This window comes from Canis lupus, chromosome 1, assembly GCF_003254725.2.
Source record: "Canis lupus dingo isolate Sandy chromosome 1, ASM325472v2, whole genome shotgun sequence".
In the NCBI taxonomy this organism is placed as follows: domain Eukaryota; kingdom Metazoa; phylum Chordata; class Mammalia; order Carnivora; family Canidae; genus Canis; species Canis lupus.
This window is the reverse complement of record NC_064243.1, coordinates 43,474,430-43,500,897: the sequence shown is the minus strand read 5'-3', so window position 1 is coordinate 43,500,897 and position 26,468 is coordinate 43,474,430. Positions and strand designations below refer to the sequence as shown.

At 34.8% G+C, this 26,468-nt stretch overlaps 1 long non-coding RNA gene across 1 annotated transcript in view; it reads right to left on the bottom strand.

Annotated features, from left to right (window-relative positions):
• Nucleotides 1-26,468, bottom strand: part of LOC125755691 (uncharacterized) — a 76,843-nt gene that overhangs the window by 5,684 nt on the left and 44,691 nt on the right. The window contains exon 3 of the long non-coding RNA XR_007412743.1: nt 2,895-2,999. This is a non-coding gene — a long non-coding RNA (uncharacterized LOC125755691). The remainder of the gene's footprint in view (nt 1-2,894; nt 3,000-26,468) is intronic.

The window sequence follows — 26,468 nt, the reverse complement described above, 5'->3', positions numbered from 1 at the left end:
AATTTATAGCCTAAAGATGAGCATCAAAAGCCCTTTTCCTGGGTCGCTGGGTGGCTCAGTCCATTAAGAGTCTGAATCTTGATTTTGCCTCAGGCCATGATCTCAGGGTAATGAGATTGAGCCCCATGTCAGGCTCCGTGCTGGGAATGGAGCCTGCTTAAGATTCTCTCTCTCTCCCTCTGTCCCCATCTCAGCTTGCTCTCTCTCTTTCTCTCAAAAACTAAAAAGTCCTTTTTCAATTATATAGAGGCCAAAGAGACCATAGAGTATCAGTAGAAAAGCTTATTATAAGAATTATAAATGGTTTGTGTAAAATATAAAGTTTTGTTCTTTTTGTTTTTTGTTTTTAGTTCTATGATACCTGCTTGAAAAAAGTAATTGCATCTAATTGCATTCAATGCCAAAGAGAGAACTTAGGTTATTGTCCATAAATAACAATGTGAAGTTTTGTATTTTTATTCAATTTCTTGTTATAGTAGAACACTAGCTACATGAAAACACACAACAATACATTAATTTGAAAAAAACAATTATAATCTAGGAAGAACAAAGGAAGAACAAAATACAGGCAAATTATATTAATAAGGTAAAGAAGTGATTTCTAAGGGGAAAATAAGTTCTAGATAATTTAGTTTCTTTTGTCTCTGAATGTCCTCTTAAAGAGTAGTTGATAAATTGGAGCTTATTTAGGTATTATTGAATGTTTGTGCTTGATATATTTCTTTTTTATTTTACTGAAGTACAGTTAATACACAATGTTACCTTAGTTTCACATGTACAAAATAGTGATTAGACAACCCTAAACATTATGCTATGTTCAGTGTAACTACCATCTGTCACCATATTACACTATAACAATATCATCAATGATATTCTCTATGCTGTATCTTTCATCTTTGTGACTTGTTCATTCCAAAACTGGAAGTTTGTACATCCCACTCTCTTTTCCTCATTTTGCCCATTCTCCCATTCCTCTCCCTTCTGGTAACCAACAGTTGGTTCTCTGTTCTTTATGGGTCTGGGTTTTGTTTGTTCATTTGTCTTGTTTCTTGGCTTCAACATATAAGTGAAATCATATGATATTTGTCTTTCCCTATCTGATTTATTTCACTTAGTATAATATACTCTATTTTCATCCATATTTTTGCAAATGACAAGATGTCATCCTTTTTTATGGTTGAATAATATATATACATATATGTATATGTGTGTGTGTGTGTATATATATATAATCTCACATCCTCTTTATCCATTCTCCTTAGGAGTGTTTCTATGGGACAGGTCAAAAAATTCTTTTAATTTAAATATACTCTCTAAAAATAAAACAATAGTATACAAACAAATTGAGGAATGTTAGGATTTTTTTTTTTGGATGTTAGGATTTTATGTATTTTCCAATTCTTCAATAATGATATACAAGCGGCCAAATACTCCAGCCACATATGTGAACTGGGCTTCAAAGACAACAATAAGGATGAGCTCGAGGCACCTGCAATTTGGCAGTTTAAGAACCATTGCAAAGACGGCATGTCATTTGCAAAATCCAGCTGATAAAGGAAAACTATCAGCTTCACATTAAATCTGAAATGCTTTTGGAATTGCCAGCTTACAGTAATTATTATTGACTTAGTTGAATGTTTTCTCTGAGACTGAATTTTAGGCCTTTTAAAAATATATATTCAACAGTATTCTCTAACCTTGAAGAATGTAGCATACTCCTCCCCTTTCTTCTGCTTTCATTTTTTTCCCTAAAATAACTTTTTCTTTTCCTTATGAATCACTTACTTTTTGCACTTGAAAAAGTCCAAATGCTTGCTTTCCATTTCAGGATTGATATTTAAATTCCCTGCTGCACATCAAACCTGTGAATTGTTGCGACATTCTTCTAGTGTCCATGTTTTATCTTCTTTCAGAGGGCATGAATTATACATAACTGATTAACAGTTAATTGCACAATATTTGAAACAAAAATAGGACTCAGTGCTTAAATAATTGTTTCATCTGTGAAAAATATCATCTTTTGCACTCCAGGAAATCACCACCCATCATACCATGACAAAAAGCATAGCTTATTTTTCTGATCACTGCTATGGCTGAAGCATGAAATTTAAAAGTCAAAAATTTCTGAAAGCAGAAATTTAAAATTCATGTTGAACTTTTGAAATGCTTCAGGTTTTTAGGGTATGCTCATACTTGCTCTTTCATTTGTGACTGCTCATTTTGTGGTTCAGAAATTTAGAACCCTATTTTTTTCTACATACTGACAATCATCAGCATGTATGTATCTGTGTACTGATTCCACAAAGAAAGTCGAATAGCATGTTACAGATTCGTGTGAGGATGACAGCTGGGTGATGTGCATTAACCCAGTAGAGTGGCTCCACATACCACCTATCGTAGAAGAAGAGCACTGGTTTCAGAAGCAAGGATCTTGGGCTTGGTCAGGGCTGATGTTTGGCACCTCAGAAAGATGTGCTACCCATTGATTTGTGCAATGTAGAGGCATGAGGTTTGGCCCTAGGAAAACCACAAACTGACCTTCAAAGTTACGTCATCTCTGGGGGTTTCAGTGTGTTCTTCTCAAGAATTACAGCTTTGCCTTGGTGATCTTGAAAGGAACTTCCATGCACCCAAATACATGGTTTTAAAAAGTCATCGCTAATAATTATCCCTGAGCCAAAACTTACCTATTATGAATCACATAAATAAAAATCCACAGTATATAAATGAGAATTTCAGAAAGAAAAATAATGTGTAGGGAACAGAGAAACAAATATCTAAAAGCAAAAAATAATATGGCTACAATATCCTAAAGTAGAGAATTTAATCAGCAATTAATCAGCAGCTAAACCTTTTAGCTCCAAAGGTTAGGAAAACAAAATAAAAGCACTTACCTTATTTGTAATTTTTAATGCAAAGTTGATTCTCATTCTCCACGATAGCTATGTTTTGTGAAGTTACTGTGGGCACTGAATTAGCAAATAGTAAAACCATTGCTCCTAAGGAAAATACAAGGTTAGGTTCTTTTGTGAGCCTCTAGTGCAACTACCCACCTGATCAATACATAACTGTTTTATTATGTGTTTCTGGTTAATAGCAACTCATTTAATATATATTATTGATTCATTAACATTGAACTCATGACAAACGTCATTATAAGTCATGTCTAAATAAAGCCGATCTCTCACATATATTTTCTCTGTAAGACATATTGCAACTTTCTTGGGCTTAGGAACACTAGTACTTCATAACTAGGCTTAGGGGACTGTAAAAACAACAAAATTACCAATAAAAAGAACAAAAATGCAAAAAACATAGCAATAAGTAGACCACAAAAAAGGGCACTCATTTACAGTTGGAAAGCTGAAACAAGAATGCAGAGTGTTGCTTTATTCTACCTCAACCTAGAATGTGCACATCAGAACACTAACATTTCTCACTGCTCTACACACACACACACACACACACACACACGTCTATGAATAAATACAAAATTGCAATGAGTATGGATTTGAGGGCTACCAAGAAATTTATCAAGTAGGAAAATTCACAAATATGGAATCTGTAAATAAATATTGACAATATTAATGTATGTGATTAATATGTATCTCACCCAGTATACTTCAGAACCATGAAACCAAAAATCATTTCTCACCAGTGTCCCCAGCACCCAAATCACACACACACACACACACACACACACACACACACACATGCACATATTTATGATACATAAATACATATTTACGATAATGAATCGGTCATAAGTATTATTAGCAAACTGTGCTTCCCATCTTGATCATCTTTCACTTGCTTGTAACTCTGACAACTGAAAATTCAAATAGCTCATGTTTAGACTCAGACTCTTGAAACGATTTTTATTCTATGCAAGAATGATACAGTAAAACCCAAAAGACAAATGAGCCACAGTTAAGGCATGAAAGGATAACAATGAGGCCAGTACTACTTAAAAAAAAAAAGTACTCAGAAAGTAAAGTACTTTACTTTCCATCTAGAGAATTCCTCAGAACAGGCTATGTTTTACTTACAATTGATATACACAACTTAAATACAGTATCTTTCATCCCAAACCATTCTGGTTGCCTGCATCAGAAATCTGTAAGTAAACATTGGCTCTTTTCTCCCTTAATTTTGATAATAAATGAGCCTATTTTATGACAGATTATTTTAACTTTCCATTGCTTAAGAGAAAGTCAAAATTCTTTGAATATCTTCATGTTGAAAATACCTGTTTATTTTATTCATTTTATCTCTTTGCAAAACCCCCTCACTGTATTCCCAAGGTACATCATGCTCTCTCTGTGTCCATGCTTTTATAAAACAAGTTTTCCCCATGAGCGATCCTCTTGCTTTCTTTACCAGACTAATTTCTTACTTGTCTTTCAAGACTGTTCAAGCATCACCTCTTATTTCCAATTGTGCTTCCTTCCCTAGGGTTAATTATGCCTGTATATGTTCCCATGGCACCCTGAACAATTCTTAAAACCTCTGCTGTTGTAATCGTCAGTTCCTTGTCTATCTCTTCTCTAGGGATGGGATTCTGTTTGACTTTTTTTCATATCTCTAGTGTCTGTCATGGGTTCTAACATACAGTAATATATACAATAATAGATTTGTTAGTGTTTGTAAAGTAAATGCCACTGATGAACTTGCTAAGTGAGGGAAGGAAGGAAATAAGCAAGGAAGAAAGGGAAGAAGGAAGGAAGGAAAGATGGAAAGAAGGAATGCACATTGTGCTAAAATTGGAGCAAATGCTAGGAAGATTCCTTACCTAAAAGATATATGGATGAGGCTAATAAAGCTTGGTTAACTTTTTTATTTTTTATTTGGAAGATCTGCAGTATACATATTCTGTAACATCATAACTCTGCTATTCTAGTTTGTAGAGATGTAGATCTTAATTAGGTTATTAGACTAAACTTAATCATAGCTTATTCTACCTATCACTCATCTTACAAAGAAATCACAGGACAGATCTTTTTCTTAAATACAAGAATGTGTATAAAGCAGTTGGCATATTCTGGAAGAGAAGTACTGTACTCTTACTCTCAGGTCAGAATAATTTTTTAAAAACATACTTTGTTTCTGATAATTATATTAATGCAAGGCAGATTGATGGGAAAAGGAAAATTCTACTAGAAACAGTGTTGAAGAAAGTCATGAAAAAAATCTGACAATTGAAATCATGAACAGAAACACATTGCCATATCAGACAAAGATATCTTTATAATATATAAACTGATAAATTAAAAGATACTTTAAATTTGAAACTATCTGCAGACTCATGATCTGTGTCCTTTTTAATAATTGAGGCCAATTTGTTTTCAGGGTTTCAAAAGTTTGAAAAAATATTTAGTTTTCCAAAAGACTTAATGGCAGAAGAAATCTTCCCCAGACCCAACTTGCTCTTTTTGGTAAATCATTTAACAGGGACCCAATGATCTGGTGTGGTAGAGCAGACCCATGCTAGGAGTCAGGAAATCTGAGTTCTAATCTTTGTACTGCCAGCAAATAGTTTTGTACCCCAAGCATATTATTTAATCTGCATTAAGAATAATTTTTGTGTAATGTACTACATGATGTCTAATGTTTGAAATGCTAAGGCATACCATGTAAACAAAAAAATAATGTAATCCATAGAAACATAAGAGGTAAACACAGTATTATGATGAATAATACAAGGTGCATATAAGGGTTGTCTTGAAAATTCTTTTTAAGTAAACGTAGCCATTAATTATCTGAAGGCCCCCATATGTAGTGAGGTTTCAGAACTGATTTTGCCTCTTGAAAGTGTATTTGATTTGACTGAATGAAGACTTGGTTTAAATCAAATTTCCTGAGTAATTATAGAGGATAGGTAGATTGAATCCATAACATTCTGGTAGCCATGATAATGTAGGATTTAGTCTTTGTACTTAAGCAGGAAAAAAAATATTTTAACAAAGTTATATTTGCTACAATTAAGTATCCATTTTCAGACTATAAATTTGGGAACCAAGAGATCTTAATGCATATTGCATTATAAATTTATTGTTCAATACTCCTGCTTATGATTCACATCCACTTAAACATTGATATAAGGGTCCCTATTAGGGGCTCCAAGAGCATTTATAATGATCAAATAATTCTTATTAAGAAATAGATGTTTGAGTTTCATGAGAAGATGGAGCTCACAAGGTCCGAACTTCGTAGACTTGGAGATCTAAGAAGTAGAATTAAGTACTGATTTGAGAGTCTAATCTTGGTGATCTAGGAAGAAACACTACAGTTAGATCAAGTTCTGAGAATTAGGTAAAGCATATTAGCTGCAGGAAAATGGATGCAGTGAATGTTGGGGAAATAATTTAAGGTGTGACGTAGCCAAGCGAAGTAATTAAACCAAAGATCTTTTGGCTTAATTAGACCATAGTCCAGGTATTCAGTTTACTGTGTATTTGTCCAGAATTTTTTTTATTTTTTAGCAAAGTATTATTATTAATAGTTGTATTAGAATAATCCAGGAACAAAGACAGAAGAGATAAGCATAAAGGACATAATCAGGCAGGTGGTGAAATATGAATATAGATTATGTATTATGTAATCATATAATTATTATGTATTGTAAATGGCATCATATCTATATAAAGTTTCCCAAATAGTTATGTAGATGATAGCTGTGCAAAATAATTAATTTTTCATAGGGTATATGTGTTGAAATATTTAAAGGTCAAAGATCATAATAACAGCATCTTATTCTCCAACATTTCAGGAAAAATAGTATTAATATATATATTTTTTTTATTTATTTATTTTGAGAGGCAGACAGAGAGAGAGCACAAGCAGGGGGAAAGCCTGAGGCAGAGGGAGAAAATCTTAAGCAGACTCCACACTGAGCTCGGAGCCCAATGAATGGCTCAATCTCACGATCCTGAGATCATGACCTGAGCTAAAATCAGGAGTTGAGCACCTAACCAATTGAGCCAGTCATGTGCCCCCAAATAATATTAAAAATATACATTATTTAGAAAAAAGATAAAATTAAAAAAACAATTAACAATCATTGAATATAGATAAACGCTAAATGGGTCTTTGTTGTGCTATTCTTACAGAAAAAAATTAAATAAAAACCTATACAAATACATTGTGTGCTTTTCCCAAAAATAAGTCAAAACGATACGGTAGACATCTGTTCTGGGCTTCCAGGTTCAGGTATGGTTTTATCTACTTCTGTGTGAGATCTGTGTACAGTGATGAGAATTCTAACTAAATCTGAAAGATGAATTCCAAAAACTGGCCTTTCTCTTTCTTACTCTTTCTGGCATCCCGTATATAAGTCTGACTAGTTCTCTGACTGAATCCTAAATCATGATGAGTGAGGCAGATAGCAAGAAGTCTAAATTGAAAGTAGACCCACCATGTACCAAAGACAAAATGTTTTCAGTTTCAGATAAAGTTAATTGCCTAATAAAAGTCATCAGCATTTTTTGTAGCAATATAGTAGAGCCTACAATCTCAAAAACAAAGCATCCATAATATCCAGGATTATAATCCAAAATTACTTAACATAACAAGAAAAAAGAATATGTTACTCATTCTTAAGGAAAAGACAATTAGTAGATGTCAAGCATAAGATGATACAGACCTTGAATTTACCAGTAATGGACTTAAAAAGCAGCAAGTCTAGCTATGTTCAAAGATAAGGAAAAATATTCTATAATGATTAATAAAATAAACCTCACCAGAATAATAGAATACATTAAAAAGTACCAAATGAAAATTTTAGAATTGAAAAAATATTTCCTGAAATTTTAAAAATTTTAAGTAATGGATATATTAGCAGAATGGAGAAAATAGAGGAAAGGTAAATAAATTTAAAATATATTAATAGAAATTCAACATGAGGAAGAAACTACTAAAAGCTCTCAAACAAAAGGACAGAACCTGTGAGAACTTTTCACCTTGCATCATTGTAGCCTCGTATGGAGATAATAGAGAAAATGAGGCAGAAAAATTATTTGAAGAAGTAATAGCTGAATTATTCCCAAATCTGTGGGATTCAAAATTCTAAATTCAAGCAGCTAAGGGTAAACCTAACAGCATATTGCTTATAATGATCAAGAGAAAATCTTTAAAAAAAATTTAGAGAGGAAAAAAATGATGTATTATATAAAGGGAACAGCAATCCAAAGGATCACAGATGTTTTATCAGAAACTATGAAAATGAAAAGAGAGCACAACATCTTTACAGTCCTGAAGAAAAGAGAAAACTACACAGAACCTATTGGCAAGAGAAAACCCTAGTGTAAAGAAAGGCCCAGAAAGGACACAGATGTTGGAATTACAAGACAGGTAATTTAAAATAGTTAGGGCCCTTGGGGTGCCTGGGTGGCTCAGTCGGTTAAGTGTCTGCCTTCAGCTCAGGTCATGATCTTGGGGTCCTGGGATCAAGCCCCCTGTGGGGCTCCCACTCAGTGGGGAGTCTGCTTCTCCCTTTACCCTTCTGCCCTGCTTGTTCTCTCTCTCTCTCTCACTCAATTTCAAATAAATAAATAAAATCTTAAAAAAAATAATTAGGGCTCTTGGTTTACATCCAGCTTCCTACCATACTAATTAATAGCATTCCCTTTCACAGTCATTTTGATTTGGGCAATAATTTACATGATTATTCTACCAGTAAAGATTTCACATATTTTACCTCCTTTAAACTTCACCAAGGATTGTGAATCAGAATAATCATCCCTATTTTACAGATAATAAAACTTACCTCAGTAAGCTTAGAAACTTGCCCAAGTCACGTATCTAGAGACTGTGTTGCCATTCAAACACAGCATATTTGATTTAGAGTCTCAACTTTACCATTTCAAGCATCACTGAGTTATATAAATTTTAGATTTTGATACATTTCTCCTGTAGAGCATAAAGTTTAAATAAACAACTGATTGTTCTACCTAATTTGTAAAGTTTACTAAAAGTCTCATTTCCAAGTTCTGGTATGGTTTTCTTCACTGAGATTCACTTAGGCAGAGATTATGTTTTTCTGATCTGTTTTGCATATATTTTTAAGCTGTTTTTTCAGCCCTAATCATTGATCTTTCTTATTGTTTCTGAGTTTAATACCGAATTATGCAAAGAATTTTCTTTTGCATACACTGGATGTTAGTTACTATCAAAGCAGAAATACTTTGACCTTCTGAATCAAAGTCAATTCCCAGCCAGAGCTTCAGACTTAATTAAATTGAATTCAAAAGCAACCAAATTAAACAGTCTGCTACGGTGACAATAAAATAAAAACAATAATGAAAGTAAATCAATGGAAACAACTCGGAATAAGTAAAATATTTCCTTCACTTTAAAAAAAAATTATTTACTTATTCATGAGAAACACACACAGAGAAAGAGAGAGAGAGAGGCAGATACATAGGCAGTGAGAGAAGCAGGCTCCATGCCGAGAGCCTGATGTGGGATCCATCCTGGTACTCCAGGATCACACCCTAGGCGGAAGACAGAAACTCAAACGTTGAGCCACCCAGGCTTCCCATCCTTCTCTCTTTTTAATTTAAGGTCACAGGAATGAACATTTTTTTTTTACTCTTATTGATATTTATGCAAATTATATATCCAGTTTACACTCAAAATTCTAAGAATTTGATATATTAGAATCAGGAATTAGATGGAGATAAAAATATGGTTTAAAAAAGCACCAACAGGGATGCCTGGGTGGCTCAGTGGTTGAACATCTGCCTTTGGCTCAGGTCAGGATTCTGGAGTCCTGGGATCGAGTCCCGCATCGGGATCCCCGCAGGGAGCCTGCTTCTCCCTCTACCTGTGTCTCTGCCTCTCTCTGTGTGTCTCTCATAAATAAATAAAAATCTTCAAAAACAAAAGCACCAACAGATGTTATCTTTGAGGAAGCATTCAATTTGCTGTGATAATGGCAATGAATTCTCTGATCAGTAAGATGAAATTCATCAGATAGTGTCTGCTATCTACTAAGTTAAACTCCTGTAGGAGATATTAGATCCATCAGATTAAATACTAAGCCAACTCTAAGTAGCTTTTTATTGTATTGTAATAAAAAGCTACTTAGTAAATTACAAAGTATTGTAATTTATACTGTTGTATCACAAATCTCTATAAGGGGCGCCTGGGTGGCTTAGCCGGTTAACGATCTGACTCTCGATTTCAGCTCAGGTCATGATTTCAGGGTTCAGGGATCTACCCTTAAGTAGGGCTCCCGGCTCAGTGTGGAGACTGCTTGAGATTCTTTCCCCCTCCTTTACCCTCTCCCTCTGCTTCTCCCCCTGTTTTCTCTCTCTCTCTCTCTCTCTCTCTCTCTCAAATAAATATATAAAATCTTTTTAAAAATCGGTATAAAATCTGGGAATGAGAAATTCACATATATTACGAATTGTCCCTATATTTGAAAATTAACGACCAGCAATAATTTTTGGCAAGCTAAAGGCTTTTCTTGCTTGCTTACTCCTTTGTCATAACCATGTTTTCTTGAAAGTTTTACTGAATTTAGCTATGCCCTTTTGAAGAGTATGCAAAACAAAATCCTATGTTTCTGCTGACTGTTGAAGTTGCCTCCCTGTTTCTTCAGTATCACACTATAAATTGCCAGACTTTGACACTGACAGTTTTACTTCCTCTGCCAAAAGATTTCTTAATCTTGGTTTAAAAAACAGGCTTATCCATTATTCTTCCCAATTCTTATAAGAGGTGGCTTGTTTCTCATTCAAAATGAATCATGCATTTGGTGTTGTGTGTAAAAACTAAGTGCCAAAACCAAGGTCATGTAGGTTGTCTCCTTAATTTCTTTTAGACATTTGTAGCTTTACATTTTACTTTTAGGTTTATAATTCATTTTTGGTTAATCTTGGTACATGATATGAGATATATGTCAAAGTTTTGTTTTGTTTTGTTTTGCATATGGATGTCTGATTGTCATAGCACCACTTGACTTCTGTCTCCACTGTCTTTGCACTTTTGTCAAAAGTCAGTTGACTATACTTGTGTATCTGTTTTCCATCTCTCTATTCTGACATACTGATATATATATATCAACTCCGTGTTCTCCAATGCCACACTGTCTCAATTAGGGCAGCTTTATAATAAATTTTAAATCAGGTGATGTGAATTCTGCTTGAATGCTGAGATCAGTTCATGTGAGCTCAGAATTATTATGGCTATTCTATTTCTATTGTCTGTCCAATGTACTTTTAGAATCACCCTGTCAGGGGATCCCTGGGTGGCGCAGCTGTTTGGCGCCTGCCTTTGGCCCAGGGCGCGATCCTGGAGACCCGGGATCGAATCCCACGTCAGGCTCCCGGTGCATGGAGCCTGCTTCTCCCTCTGCCTGTGTCTCTGCCTCTCTCTCTCTCTCTCTGTGACTATCATAAATAAATAAAAATTTAAAAAAAAAGAAAAAGAAAAGAATCACCCTGTCAGTATCTACCACAAAGATTGCTTTGAATTTATAGATCAAATCAGGGGTAAATGGCATCTTGATAATATATAGGATTCTACTCTATATATCTCTCCAGCACATAATCCACTAAATTTGTAGTTAACTATTTCATTTTTTCTGTTACTTTAAAAAATATTGATTTTTAAATTTTAGATTCAGTTGCTCATTGCTAATATTGAGAAACAAGTTATTGACTTTTTAATATTAACTTTGTATCTTAGGAACTTACGAAACTCACTTGCTAATTCTAAAATCATGGGTCTGTGTGTGTGTAGATTCTTTTGAATTTTCTACATATACAGTATGTTGTCTGTGAATAAAGAGAGTTTTATTTCTTTTTTTAGCAAAGTATAGTTTACATACAGTATTTCTTTCTTTTCAATCTGATGCTTTTTATTTTTGCCTTATTGCACTGGCTAAGATTCCAATGCTAGTTTGAATAGGAGAGATGTTAGAAAACACCTTTCTCTTGTTCCACATCTTAGGATGGATCTTAGGAAAAGTATTAATTCTCTTACCATTAAACATGTTGATAGCTGGAGATTCATAAATATTCTGTTACGTAAAGTCAAGTCCTTTAGGCAGAATGATTATGATATAGGTCAGAAACTTATTTATCTCAGATAGGGATATTTAGAGGTCTACTTTATTCCAAAATTTCTACTCCATTTTTCTTTTGATTAGTGTTTGTATAGTGTATATTTCTCCATCCTTTTACTTCAAATGTATCTAAATCTTTATTTTTCAAGTGGGTTTTGTAAACGGCATGCAGTTGGATCTTGTTTTTATATCTGATCTGATCATCTCTTTTACTTGGTGTGTTTGGAACATTTAAGTTTAAAATGATTACAGATGAAGTTGTAGCCTTGTTATTTTCTTCTTTCTTGTTACTGGTATTTTGACTTTTTTCAGGTACATTATCACTCTGCAGTGTTATAAATGTTAAGCTTGTAATTTTTTGTTTGCTTGCTATTTTAATTGCCTTGATTTAAGTAGAGGATAATTTGGGTGATTTCTAACTATGCCTCTGGTCTGCTATCTTGCTGCCACCAAAGTCAATATGTTCTATTATGAAAAGAGTTCTACTTATGAATAAAACTAATAAGAAAAATAAACATGACATATCATTATTTACTTCTTCTAATCTGTTGATATGATTTTATTATCACCTTATCTTTCTCAAAATCTGACATAACTTTCCCTTATTTTCCCTACTCAAAAGACAGTTTAAGCAGCCAAAAAATACCCTTCTTGATTTTGAAGAGTGTATCCACATTACAGGACCCAAAGTCAGAGCTCATGGAAAACAATAGTAAGGTAAAGCACAGAATCTGGAGGTAGATTCACATTTGGGTTAAGTCAAATTATGATCAGTGTAGCTTTGTGAAAATTGCTTTATTTTTATTTTTTTACCTTTCTCATCTATAAAATAGGATGATAATTTTGGTACCAGAGGATTTTTGAGAATCAAATCAGATTTTTTTTAATGTAGCTCTTATATATACATCCAATATGTGTTTGTTAAGGAAAATGTATCACTTCTGTCATCCCCATATGAACCTCATGAGACAGACAGTTGTGCAATTAATTTTATTTTGCAAATGAGAATCAAGAGTCAGAGTATGCCTACTATTCCTAAGGTAGAACAGCTTTTGGTGCCACAGGCATTATATTAACTCAAGCTGCAAAGAAGGATACTTTAAATATTTAAATGGAAATTTGGGGTGTTAAAAAAATACCAAGCTGTTATACCATTTGCTCTCATTCACTGGAAAGGATTCCTGTTGCATTAATAATAAAACTGAGGGAGCTACTAGAAGAAAAAAGAAGAAAGCTCTGCATTTCAGGCTTAATTTTTATCTTTCTATTTATGTAACACAGAATCTACCTTTATTGGCTAAAATGGGATATGTGTGATAGAAAAGAATATCATTAAAATGCACATGAGCCAAAACATCCTAATCCTTGAGAATTATAGACAGGACTGGAAAATTCATGATTGCTTCATGAATAATAACTATAAGGATTACTTTGAATCTCCATTATTCATGTTGTTTAAGAAGAGTCTCATGGAATTTCATTATATAAAATTTTCTTTAAAGAAGGTAGGGAGGTACGCCTGGGTGGCTCAGTTGTTAAGTCTCTGCCTTTGGCTCAGGACATGATCCCAGGGTCCTGGGATTGAGTCCTACATCAGGCTCCCTGCAAGGAGCCTTCTTCTCCCTCTGCCTATGTCTCTGCCTCTCTCTGTGTCTCTCATGAATAAATAACTACAATATTTTTTAAACAAACAAAAAGACAGTGGGGCAGAGTTGAACTTTACCTACTTACATTTAAAAACCTAGTGAAGCATCATTTTATTAGAGTATTAAGTCCAAATTTTTCATTGCAGTTGTATCCTTTAATTTTGGAAAATGTAATGGAGCAGAAATCCTTGAAGAGAAATCAGTTTTTCTGTTAAGGTATTATTTGTACATAAGGCAATTTTAACTGTGTGAGAGAATCACAGAACTCTATAATTTGATCCCTTGTTTTTCCCACTTTCAATTACAGTTTGAAAAGTTCCATATATTCTTAGGTGTCTTTATTCCTCTGCTATCCCGAAACTTCTATGCCCTTAAATTTCCATCCCAAACTTTCCAATAGATTCACAAATATTCATTCAGAAAAATATTTATTTGCTTATACTGTATGCCAGGTATATACATCCATGGAGAAAAACACAAATAAAACCCCACACTCATGAATCTTTGTCCTGGAGGGTGAAGCATAACAGAGTATAAGCAATTTCTTTTAAATATTTTATTTATTTATTTATTTATTTATTTATTTATTTATTTATTTATTTATTTGAGAGAGCGTGCTATAGAGAGCATGAGCGCAGGGAAGGGCAGAAGGAGGGGCAGCCTCCCCACTCAACAGGGAGCCACTACACAGGGCTCCATCCGGGACCCTGAGATCATGACTGGAGCCAGCTGAAGACAGACACTTAACTCACTGAGCCCTAGGTGCCCCCAGAGTATAAGCAATTTAACTAATATTACCTAAGTCTTACTCTGCTTCATTGGAAACAGGGAAGGCATTAGAAAGGAGTAGCCCCACTTCTGTTTATATTCCTCCATTTCTGTTTCCTGTTCTAAATAATTTGGTGACCTTCCTCATATTTAAAACTCATCTTATCTTCTGTTTTTGAATGCAGGTCACTTTTCCATTGTTGTCCAAATTCTGTGGTAACACTTTTAGACCCTTTCCTCTGGCTGCTTTCTGACATAACACTAACTAATACACTTCAGACCTCTCCCACCTTATCTTCTCCTTTCACATGCAAACGTGTGTGTGTATGTGTGAGTGTGGCAGACACACAACACTCACTATCTCCACTCTTCACCTTCCGCTAACTCCTCAACCTGCCATAAAGACAGTTCCAATTCTGTAAAATGTTCTCAGGACTAAAATGTTTTCACCAAGCAATTGCATGTGAATTAGAAAATCTAAAAGGGACTTTTAACATTTTTTATTTATCATTTGCTCCCAGAACAGCACTTGAAACAATTGATTATTCCTTCTTTCTCAAGCGACAGTTATCCCTTGGTTTCCATCACTCCTGGATTTATCCTAGTCTCTGGTTATTTTTATAGAGCATCTGTGCTTGCTGGTTCTCTCCATTGAATGTCTTTCAGGCATCTTGACAACAGCTACAACAAACTGTAGTAAACCGATTTCTTCTTGTTTCCCATCCTCTAGCATTTTCTCTGTCACTTAATAGCATATTTAGCAAATTGTCCAAAACAAGAATTAAGAAATTACCTTTAAACTCTTTTCTCTCGAGAAACATCTACATCCAATCAGTTGTAAGGTATTATCATGTTTATTCTTAGTTTTCTATCAATCTCATCCTCTTCTGTCCATCCTCACTGCCACACTCACAGTAAAAGCCAATATTATCTATGATTTATAATACTTAACATTCATTCAAAAATCTTAGCATTTTCTGTGGTTCAGGCATCATTCTAGGGGCTGAGGACACAAAAGGGATCAAACCAGACCAAATCCCTGCCCTCAGCATGCTTAGCATCAGTGAAAAAGAGATTATTGCAACTTAGTTTGTGATTCTCTAACATTGCATGACTCATATAAATTATTGGCATAGCAACCAAAGCTATTTAAAACAAAACAGGTAAAAAAAAAAAAAAAAAAATAAAACAAAACAGGAATATGATCAAATGACTCCTGTACTAATGGTCTTCCAAAGAATTTGTGATTTCCTTAACAAATACTGTAAATTTCTTGCTAATCATTTCACTGCTTCTCTGTTCAACTCCTCCAGGTACTATGGGACCTGCACTAGACATTCTAACTATACTCAGCATCTTTACATAAATAACTGGGGATGAGAGGAAGTTTTATACAGTTGAGGAAGGAGCATACAGCAAATTAAGGTGAGAAAGACAAAATCCCTGTAGTAAGGAAAAGTAAAGCAATGCAGCACACAGAAGGTCACACTAGGATATGGATAATCACTGAAAGAACAAGAAAAATATTCAAAATCAGTAAAGAGAAAATGAAGGAAGAGAGAAAACCTGATGATCCAACAGAAGGAATGAAAGAAGGTGAAAAGACACAAAGAACCATAGAAAATGGGGAACACAACATATGACACAGGAAGAATTCCATGCATCTCAGTGTCCACAACAAATTTTAAGTTCCATTAGAATGCAGGCTGCACAAGAGCATTTATACCCCAACATCTAGAAGATATACATACATGTACTTGCAGTACAGTAAATAGTATTTGAATGAAGGTGGTGTAACACATATAAAGTTGTGTTATTCATCTTTTGGAAAGTCCTCAGAGTAATTAAGTGAAGCAAGAACTACTTTATGAAGATTCCTTAATAATGCAATCCAAGTGCCTTATCTCAGCTGCAATTCACAGAATTAGAGAAAACTAGAAACACTGCTCTTTCCCTGACTCTTTACTTACCTTTCTTCTTTACCTATAATAGACTTGGGAGCTCTCTGAATGTAGGAAGCTATTCACCTGTTCCTGATTATTTAGTGTAGGATTTTGTTTTTTCTTGCTAGTTGATAACCACTTGAATTCCAGCTCATCCTCCCATTTGTATTTTTCAACTTTAAGATTCTGTCAGAAGTTTTCTTTGTCAAATACCTAAAGCGGCAGAGACTAAATTTACTAAGTCCAAATTCTAACAATAGATAAAGTTATGGCAAATTAAAATTTTTTTATTTGTTTTTTATTAACTGGCAAATTGGAGAAAAAAATGGAAAATGTGGTTTGTTAAAGATAAATTCACTCCCATAACTATGAAATGAGATATTGGATGATAATCTGAAATAGATAAGGAAACATAATGGAACCTAGGACCTTAGAGATTATGCTTTTACTGCCATGGAGGAAAAATTAAACCTAGCAATGTTTGACTTGAGCCTCGTAGCAGAGAAATAGTTCTTTTTGAATTTTTTTCAGCTATTTGTTTAGGCTCCAACATTGAAATATCTTGTTAATATGTTAATAGACTTCATTGGTATAAACCCCCTATGTTAGAGATGAATTGGGTTGTTGAATAAATTTAATTCAAATACCAGGTTAAAAAAAAAAGACTATAACATGATCTTTACCTGGATTCCTGCAATATCTGAAGGAAATATATCTGAAGTACTGAAGTACTTGAAGAAAAGATAAATATATTTAGGAGCTAGTTTTTTTAAAAGGCCATTAAAATTATGAAACCATTGGCTAGAGTTAGGTAAAAAGAGGAAAAGTGAAAGTCACAAATTTAGGACTAATGGAGGAAAACTGGTTATAAACATATGGGTAGATACATGAGGGAATATTTGCATATCTATGTTAATGCAGTTGAATATGTGAATGAGTTAAAATTATTTATTAAATAATGATCAACATTGACTTGTGGAAACACACATAAGAATAGGAGAGAACCGGGAATCCCTGGGTGGCTCAGAGGTTTGGCGCCTGCCTTTGGCCCAGGGCATGATTCTGGAGTCTCGGAGTCGAGTCCCACATCAGGTTCCCTGCATGGGGCCTGCTTCTCCCTCTGCCTGTGGTCTCTGCCTCTCTCTCTCTCTCTCTGTGTGTGTGTGTGTGTCTCTCATGAATGAATAAATAAAATCTTAAAAAAAAAAAGAATAGGAGAGAACCATGAAATTATTTGTTTAGCTACCCTCCCAATACCCAGTCTCAAAATGAACTTTGTAACTTAAAGAGCAGATCATTGGACTTTCCTTGAACTCTGTCAGAATGTATACTACTTCTCTAAGTGAGGTCTGTGTACCACTGTCATTAGATGTCTTGGGTTGCTGATTAAAGATGCAGATTGCCATGGTTGAGGTAAGACCTAATAGCATAAGCTCTCTGGGTGTTGAACCAGGAAATCCAATGCTTGACAAGCCTCCCAGGTGAATATGATACACATTAAAATGTGGTGAAGAGAACAAATTAAAACCAGGTGATTGTTTTTATATGGCCTTCATATTTCCTTGTTTTTTTTTTTTTTTTTTTAGACTTCATTTATTTATTTGACAGAGGGAGAGAAATAGAGTGAGTGAGCTCATAAGCAGAGGGAGTGGCAGTCAGAGGGAGAGGAAGAAGCAGACTCCCCAAGTTGCAGAGATCCCAATGTGGAGCTGGATCCCAGGACTCTGGGATCATGACCTCAGCTGAAAGCAGATCCTTAACTGACTGAGCCACCAAGGTACACCAGTCAGTAATGCCCCAAGGCCTTCATCTTTCAAAACAACCAATAACATTATCTTTCCACAAATCATCTAGATTCACCATTTTGGAGTAGTCTTTGACTCCTAAATGCAATTATCAGGCAAATCTACCTTCCTGTTTGCACTGGTGTGGACGCTGTTCCCCTCATTTCCAGTCTCTTCCTTCAGTTGATGCTTCCACATAATTCTTTGCAAAGACTCAATTTTATCCTGTAATTTAGCTTGCTTGTCTTTCTTTCTTTCTTTCTTTCTTTCTTTCTTTCTTTCTTTCTTTCTTTCTTTCTTTTCTTCTTTCTTTCTTTCTTCTTTTTCTTTCTTTCTTTCTGTCGCAGGGTTGGGTATGTATAAAAAATCTTACTCTCAAAACAGGGCATAGACTTCATGGAGTAATAGCCCCTCTCTCTCTCACTGTGAATTTATCATAACATTAGAGTTTTCACAAATAGATTTTAATAAGCCAGTGGTGGTCATTTTATGTCTGCTTAATTACCGAAATCATCATTAATATATTAGTAACTATTTTATTTTTTATTTCATTTTTGGAGAGAGAGCGTGCAATGTGGGGTGGGGGAAGGAGAGGGAGAGAGAATCTTAAGCAGCTCCACACTCAGCAGAGAGCCTCCACAGGCTGTCTCAGGACTCATGACCCAAGCTGAAATTTAGAGTCAGCGGCTTAATTGACTGAGCCACCTAGGCACTCCAATCAATAACAATTTTATGTAAACCTTCTCTTTTTACTTTCATGTCTTAACCTAACTTATCTCATCAAATGCAAACAGACATTAACCAACAGAGAATTCTTCATTTCAGTCAGGGATCATCATTAATATTGGAAAGTAAAAACTTGAAATGTGTAGACAGTGAGTTAAGGTAATATATTGAAAAGTACCTTATTTATTCTAGATCAAATAAATATATTCTATGTCTACTTTAATATTTAGTTCAACATTTGAATTTGAGTAGCAAAATTAATAAGGAAAATATTTAGATCTTACAACAAAGTAAAATAAATATGTAAAACTGAGATATGGGATCCCTGGGTGGCGCAGCGGTTTAGCGCCTGCCTTTGGCCCAGGGCGCGATCCTGGAGACCCAGGATCGAATCCCACGTCGGGCTCCCAGTGCATGGAGCCTGCTTCTCCCTCTGCCTATGTCTCTGCCTCTCTCTCACTCACTGTGTGACTATCATAAATAAATAAATAAAAATTTAAAAAAAAATAAAAAATAAAAAATAAAAAAAAAATAAAACTGAGATATGGTCTAACCTCCCTTGGTTATGAAAACTGAAAGGCTTCTTAATAGCATGCAAATTCATGTATTACTTGTAGTTAATATGTGAGATTTTAATATAAAGACCAATAAAGGGAAAGGAAACAGCTATATTAGTATGAATACACTTCCTTAATTTTAATACTTTAAAAATATTTTTAAAAATACAAATAAAAATATTATATGATACAATTTAGAAGTTGTACCATAGTTCAAAATCTACATACACTGTTTTTATCAAATATTTTTAATCTCAGGCCCTCTAAAATTGTTAGTTTCTAGGTGTGGTGACAAAAAAAGATTGCTTCTTCCTAAAATAGCTTTTATAATGGCATACCAAATAATAATACTTGATAGTAAATAATAAACAGAAGATGGTGCAGAAAGGGAGAAAGAAAAGCAAAAAAAATAAAAAATAAATAAAAGGAAAGAAAAAAGAAAAAAAGAAAGGGAGAAAAGCATGATCTGGTTTAGACTGGTGTCTGACTAGCAGCTCTAGGGATGCCTTCTGCCAAAGTCACAGACAGGTCTTAGGAAATGCTTCCACACGTTTCATTCATCTTCATCCAAATAACTTTACTACAGGGATGAATTTTCAAGATAGAGTGAACTAATTCCTTGACTTCCCACTGGACTTAAAATCACTTATTATATGCCAAAAATGACATACTGATTGGACATCTGATTGAGAAGTACAGGACCCAATTCTGGTCACTTCATAAAGCAACATAAAGCAGCAAAGCAGGGGAAGATCCAAGTTCTCTGATTCTTGAAGGCATTAGGCAACAGTGGGAGAAATCCCCAGTCCATCTCCTGACCTTTCTCAAACTGTGAGGACTGCTCTGGGGCAGAGGGAAAAATGCTTATGGTACATTCACTCATTGTATTTCTTCATCTATCTCCATGGCTATGTTCTCCCAGATTTTGGCAAAAATTTGGTGGCCAATTTTCATTTAGACACTGTTGTTGAGCCTCATTTTTATATTATTATTATTATTATTATATTTATTACTGTGTGTATTTTCTTAAGCTTTGGTTGGTATTTTAATGGGAATATAGTAACTGTAGCAGAGATTGTTACTTATTCTCTATTTCTTCCCAGCAATAAGCAGAAAAAGATTTTGAAAACCTAATAATAGTAAGAGAATAATAACACTATCAAATTATAAAGGTATAGCAAATTTATTAAATATATAATGGAAAAATAAACAATTTCCAGGTTTATTGACTCTATTGGATTGAGTATGATACAAGCAATTTTTTGTCTCAGTTTATCTTCAAATCCAGCCTGTTGGGTTTACTTTCCCTGAACCTAGATGATAACACAAGTAGATTTCATCGCTTCTAGGTCACTTTCAGATATTGGTAACAATTCCCTTTTCAGATATTAGAAAGTATAGTCTGATCTACATCAAATCTCTTATTCAGCCCAAAGCTTATCACAAATAAACCTTGAGTAGAAGAAATGGGTAATGTCATTTCTATTTCTCTCCATAGATACTCTGTTACTTTTCTCTTGATAATTTCTGCCTGCCTCCTCACCCCCACCTGAGTTTAGTAGAGGAAGAGAACAAGAGATGAAGAGTTGATTGCAATCTGGTGTTTGGGCTCCCTCTACCATTTGGTGCAAGGTGACCAACTATTGCAGAGTTGGAGAGGTCCCTACCACTTACTCACCTCCAAGGATTCATGGTTTCCTGATGCAAACTGTAAACTCTGAATAGCTATGTGTGACATCATCTAAATCTCTGTTTTCAAAGTAAACTCCATGCAGACTCTTCCTGCTGATATATATTTATTTCTCTAGTATCTATCTACCTATCATCTATCTATCTATCTCTGTATAGATATATATGTATCTTATTTATATTTGTCATCTGTTGGCTATGTTTTTCTAGAGAACATTAACACATTGACATTCATAGAACACGCCAGCCAACAAGAGCAGAATATACATTATTTTCAGTGCACATGGAACATTTACCAAGACATCATATTTCACAATTTGGCGATAAAATAGAGCTTAAGAATTTAAAATAAATGAAGTAATAGGAAGTATTCAAAGATGAAAACATAATTAAAGGAGAAGCTAATAACAGACCTCTGGGAAATTCCATATATTTGGAAATCAACATACTTTTAAATAAACCATAGAAACTTCTGCCTCTGACCTGGAGTAACAAGAACAAATTTCCCCTCCTCCTCGAAACAACAACAAAACTTCACAAAATATACAAAACAAGTCTTAAGACACTAACATCAGGCAGTGATCTCTCAGAAATGGTAAACAGATGAGACAGGCTCTTCCATGCCCTGGTTGTTGCTTGGAGAGACTTTCCAAGCCAAAGAATGGGGGGAATAGGGAAAAGAGCCCCTCAGACTCTGAGTGGAGAAGATAGAGACTTTGCAGAGAGTCTGGGGAGACCGAGGCCACAGTTCACAGGGCAGATGGCAGGGAAGGAGAAATAATACCCACAGAAAAAGAGCTCTGTGAACCTGCAAAAGGTCCCTCTTGAGATCAGTGGAATCCTATTGAGCATAGGTGTATGTGGAAGCTACCTGAGCCTATGGAAAGAGACAACCAAAAGGATTTGAGGCAATAGATTAATTCTTGTTCCCACCAGCCAGAAGGAAAACTTCACAATTCATAGGACAGTAGACTACTCGGAAGGGCCCCTTTCTCTTTGGGGCATTATCCACATATAAGTGTGATCATATGGTATTTCTCATTTATATGTGGAAGTTAAGAAAGAAATCAGGTGAACATATGGAAAAAGGGAAAAGAAAAAAAGGAGAGAGGAGAAACAAGCCATAAGTGACTCTTGATGATAGAGAGTAAGCTGAGGGTTGATGAAGGGGGGGGAATGGGCTAGATGGGTGACGGGTGACGTGGATTAGATGTGTGTTGTGATGAACACAGGGTGTTGTATGGAAGTGACGAATCACTGAATTCTACTCCAGAAACTTTGTTTGTATGTTAACTAACAAAGTTTAAATAATAAAAAAATAGCATTATCTCCCATCTGTATTTCCATTAGAAAAAGAATAAGTTTCCTTTACCAAATAGCAAAGTATTTCTTAAATTTTTGGCAAGAAGAATTTCTTTTGGGCCTTCTCAGTGGACATAATTAGGAGATGCATGTCATGCTTCAATATTCCCATCCCCTGAAGATTTTTAATTCCTGCCTGTATACCAGTAATTTCTGGTTGGCAGTCTCTTTTCACATGAGCCACGATAGATTCAATTTTGTATAATAACTCAGAAACTTAGAATCAATGTCCATTTGAATAAATTGAATGTAACCTCTCTGGTTGGAGAACTCATTATCAACAAATTTACCCTCAACTAAAATATGTTCAAATTCCTTTAAGTGAGCCACCCAAAACCCATTCCTATCAATAACCTGAGAGATAGTCTAACATTAATTATCAAGTCTCTGAGTGTATTAACTTTTTCTTCTCCATTCTAATTCTGTTTAATTCTCAGGGAGAGCTAAGATCTGGCCTAGTGACTTTACAAATTGGGATTATTAGTCTTCTATAACAGAGCTCTGTCTAGTGTTTAACTACCCGAGTGAATGAGATACAAAGGAATCTCAGCTTAGGGTAAAGAAACTCAATGCAGCATAACAGGGGGCTTTGAGATTTAGGGTTCTGTAAATCATTTTAATCCTTCTTACAGCACCATTCCAATTGTTGGAGAATCTCGGTTTCCTGTTAGATGCCACAGTTTCATTTACGGGATCTGAATCTGAAAGCAATATTATGGTTATGTCTTTAAGATAGTCCTAATTTCTAGATAGGCACAGAAATATGCAAATGAAATTATTCGAATTCTGGGAATAAATTTAAAATAACAAAAGAGGGTAGTGCATATGTGGCAATGTAGTTGAAAAGCAGTCAGCCATGAGGCACTAATTATCAATGTGTATGCTAACATATGTATTATATATTTCTCTGTATTTTATATCTGAAATGTATTTCATTGGAAAAACTGGACTGAATGGAGAGAGAAAATTAATATGGCATATTAAACAAATCAATTCAGAAGCTTATCTGTAGTTTGAGAAGCAATGGGAGTTAGCAAGTGGGAACTGAGTCAAGAATTCTTGAATATTGAATACTTATGGAAATGTCTTCTCAAAAAGAGAGAGAAGTTGAAGTCACAGGAGCAAGTGGGCATAATTAAAGTTATGAAGTTTTTTCTAATGTGAAAGAGAATGATAAACAATAAAGGAAGGAAGGGATTGGTGCCTTCCAGAAAAGGGGCCATACCTATCTGTGTAAATAAGAGGAAAACCAGAAAGAAAAATAATAAATAACAGAAATAGATTAGGATGTAGAAATTTGAGAGATGAGGAAACATGGAATTTACTGTTTATTTACCTATTTTGTTCAGGGAAGCATGAAGCAAGATCTTTAGGTATCATTGTGTGTGGAAGCTGGAGAGAAGTTTGAGGAAGTGAAAGAGACCTGACATTGCAAGATTTCTGGCAGTGCTGGGTGCCATTGACCAATGTAGCTAATTTGCATATTTGTTCATGAGTCTGTTCACGATGTCAGGGCTATCCAGTCTCCAGCACTGCATTGGAGAAAGTTGTTGCCTGTCTCAACTGTTCAATCAGTAAGGTGATGGGTATATCCTCTTTTTCTGTTTCTTGGTAACCTCTTCTTCTAAGGTAGGGTTATGACTCTGGAAATTCTTCAAATTACCAACCCCATCAAACACTGGTTTATGTTAAGTGCACTCACCTAATTTTATGAATTACAGTTCAGTAATCATTTTTCCTATATCTGCTGCTTAATAAGGTCTATGGAAATATTTTCCAAAGAAAATGATATTTTATTAAATATTGCATATAGTTTTCTGAAACCCAATTTTTTCCAAATTCATATTTCATCATCACACAGTTCATTTGCATGCTTAAAACTAAGTCATTTTGTATTAGCTAAATAAGTTATGTCAAACCTTTTTTTGTGCAATATGCCAACACTTCCAATTAACTATTTCTATTTTCTTAGATTCATAAATCAAATATAATTAACTATTAATTAATTAATTAGGTCTTTCAAAAGGAGAAATTAAATAACTAAAAGATAATGAAAATTTATCTATTTATTGGAGGCATACTGTTGCATTTTCTGGGGAACATAAGGGAGTGAAAATATATTTAGGTACAGGAGTACAAAGGTACAGAGTCCTAATTTCTAACTCACAGATAGTAGAAAAAAATAATCAATATCTGTAAGAAAACACTTCATGATAATAGGCATACTACGCTAGCTGAGATTAAGTTTCTCTGCTGAGATCCTGTCCAGGAAATCAGTCCATCTGCAATGTGATTTAATTGGATCGTTTCCTTTAAACATTCAGACCAATTTTGCCAATTTAGGTAATTTAATAAATAAATAATGGTTCAACTGCATTTTTACCATGGTACAATTGATTCTGCCCTCAGTTCCATGGACAGATGTCATTATATTTTACTCAAACAACTTTTTGTTAGCAAAGGAATATCATTTATGTGCTTCTATCCCAGGGAACAAGGCTTGCTCAATATCTGAAAATCAATCAATATATTTTACCAAATCAAAGTCTACATTAGAGAAGCATATATGGTCATGCAAATAGGTTCAAATTTGATTTTTGTGGTCCTGAGTTAAACAAATATTTCTTAGATAAGACATTAAAATCAGTTGGTATAAAATGAAACATTTGATGTTAGGACTTTAATGAAATTAAAAACCTGCTCTTTGAAAGATACTGTTGAGAGATCCAGAATGGGAAAAATATTTGCAAAACATATATCTCAGGGGAAAAAAAGCCTTACACAATATATATGAAAAATTCCCAAAACTCAATAACAAGAAAACAAAATAATAAAAAATACCTGATTAAATGGACAAAAGATTTGAATGGACACTAACCAAAAATATTTATATTTGGCAAAACAGAAATTTTAAAATGTCCAAATTAAAACTATAAGGATATATCACCACATATATATTGGAATGTCTAAAATTAAAAAGGCTTATCATACTAAATGTTGATGAAGATGTGGAGTAACTGGAACCCATGGAGGATGGAAATGGGAAATGGGGCAACCACTTTGGGAAGCAATGTAGTGGTTACTTATAAACTTAAGTGTACACTTACCATATGACCTAACAACCTGCCTCCTAGGTGTTTAATCAAGAGAGGACAGCTGCTGTCTGTAAACCAGGAAGCAGGCTTTCTCTAGACACCGAGAAATCTGCCAGAAACTTAAACATGAACTTTCCAGTCTCTGTTACTGTGACAAGTAAGTGCTTGTGCCACCTAATCTATAGTTATAGCATCCCAAGCTGGTTAAGGTGGAGCCAAATTGTGCCCCCAGAATTTATATGTTGAAGCCCTAACATCCCCAGTACCTCAGATGAAATAGTTTTTGAAGATAGGGCTTTAAAGAGGTGATTAAGATGAAATGAGGTCAGTAGGGTGGGGCCTGATCAAATTGGACTGGTGTCCTTATAAAAAGAACTCAGGAGGGGATCCCTGGGTGGCGCAGCGGTTTGGCGCCTGCCTTTGGCCCAGGGCGCGATCCTGGAGACCCGGGATCGAATCCCACATCGGGCTCCCGGTGCATGGAGCCTGCTTCTCCCTCTGCCTATGTCTCTGCGCCTCTCTCTCATTCTGTGACTATCATAAATAAATAAATAAATAAATAAATAAAAAAAGAACTCAGGACACACAGAAAGACACCAAGGATGTGTACACACAGAGGAAGTATCACGTGAGGACACAGCAAGAAAGCAGCCATCTGCAAGCCCAGGAGAGAGACCTCAGGAGAAACCAAACCCTCAGATACCTTGATCCTGAACTTCTAGCCTGCAGAACTGTGAAAAAAATAATAATAATAAATAGAAACAGAAAAACAAATTTCTGTTTAAGCCACCCTGTCAGTAGTACTTTATTATGGCAGCTCTAGCAAGC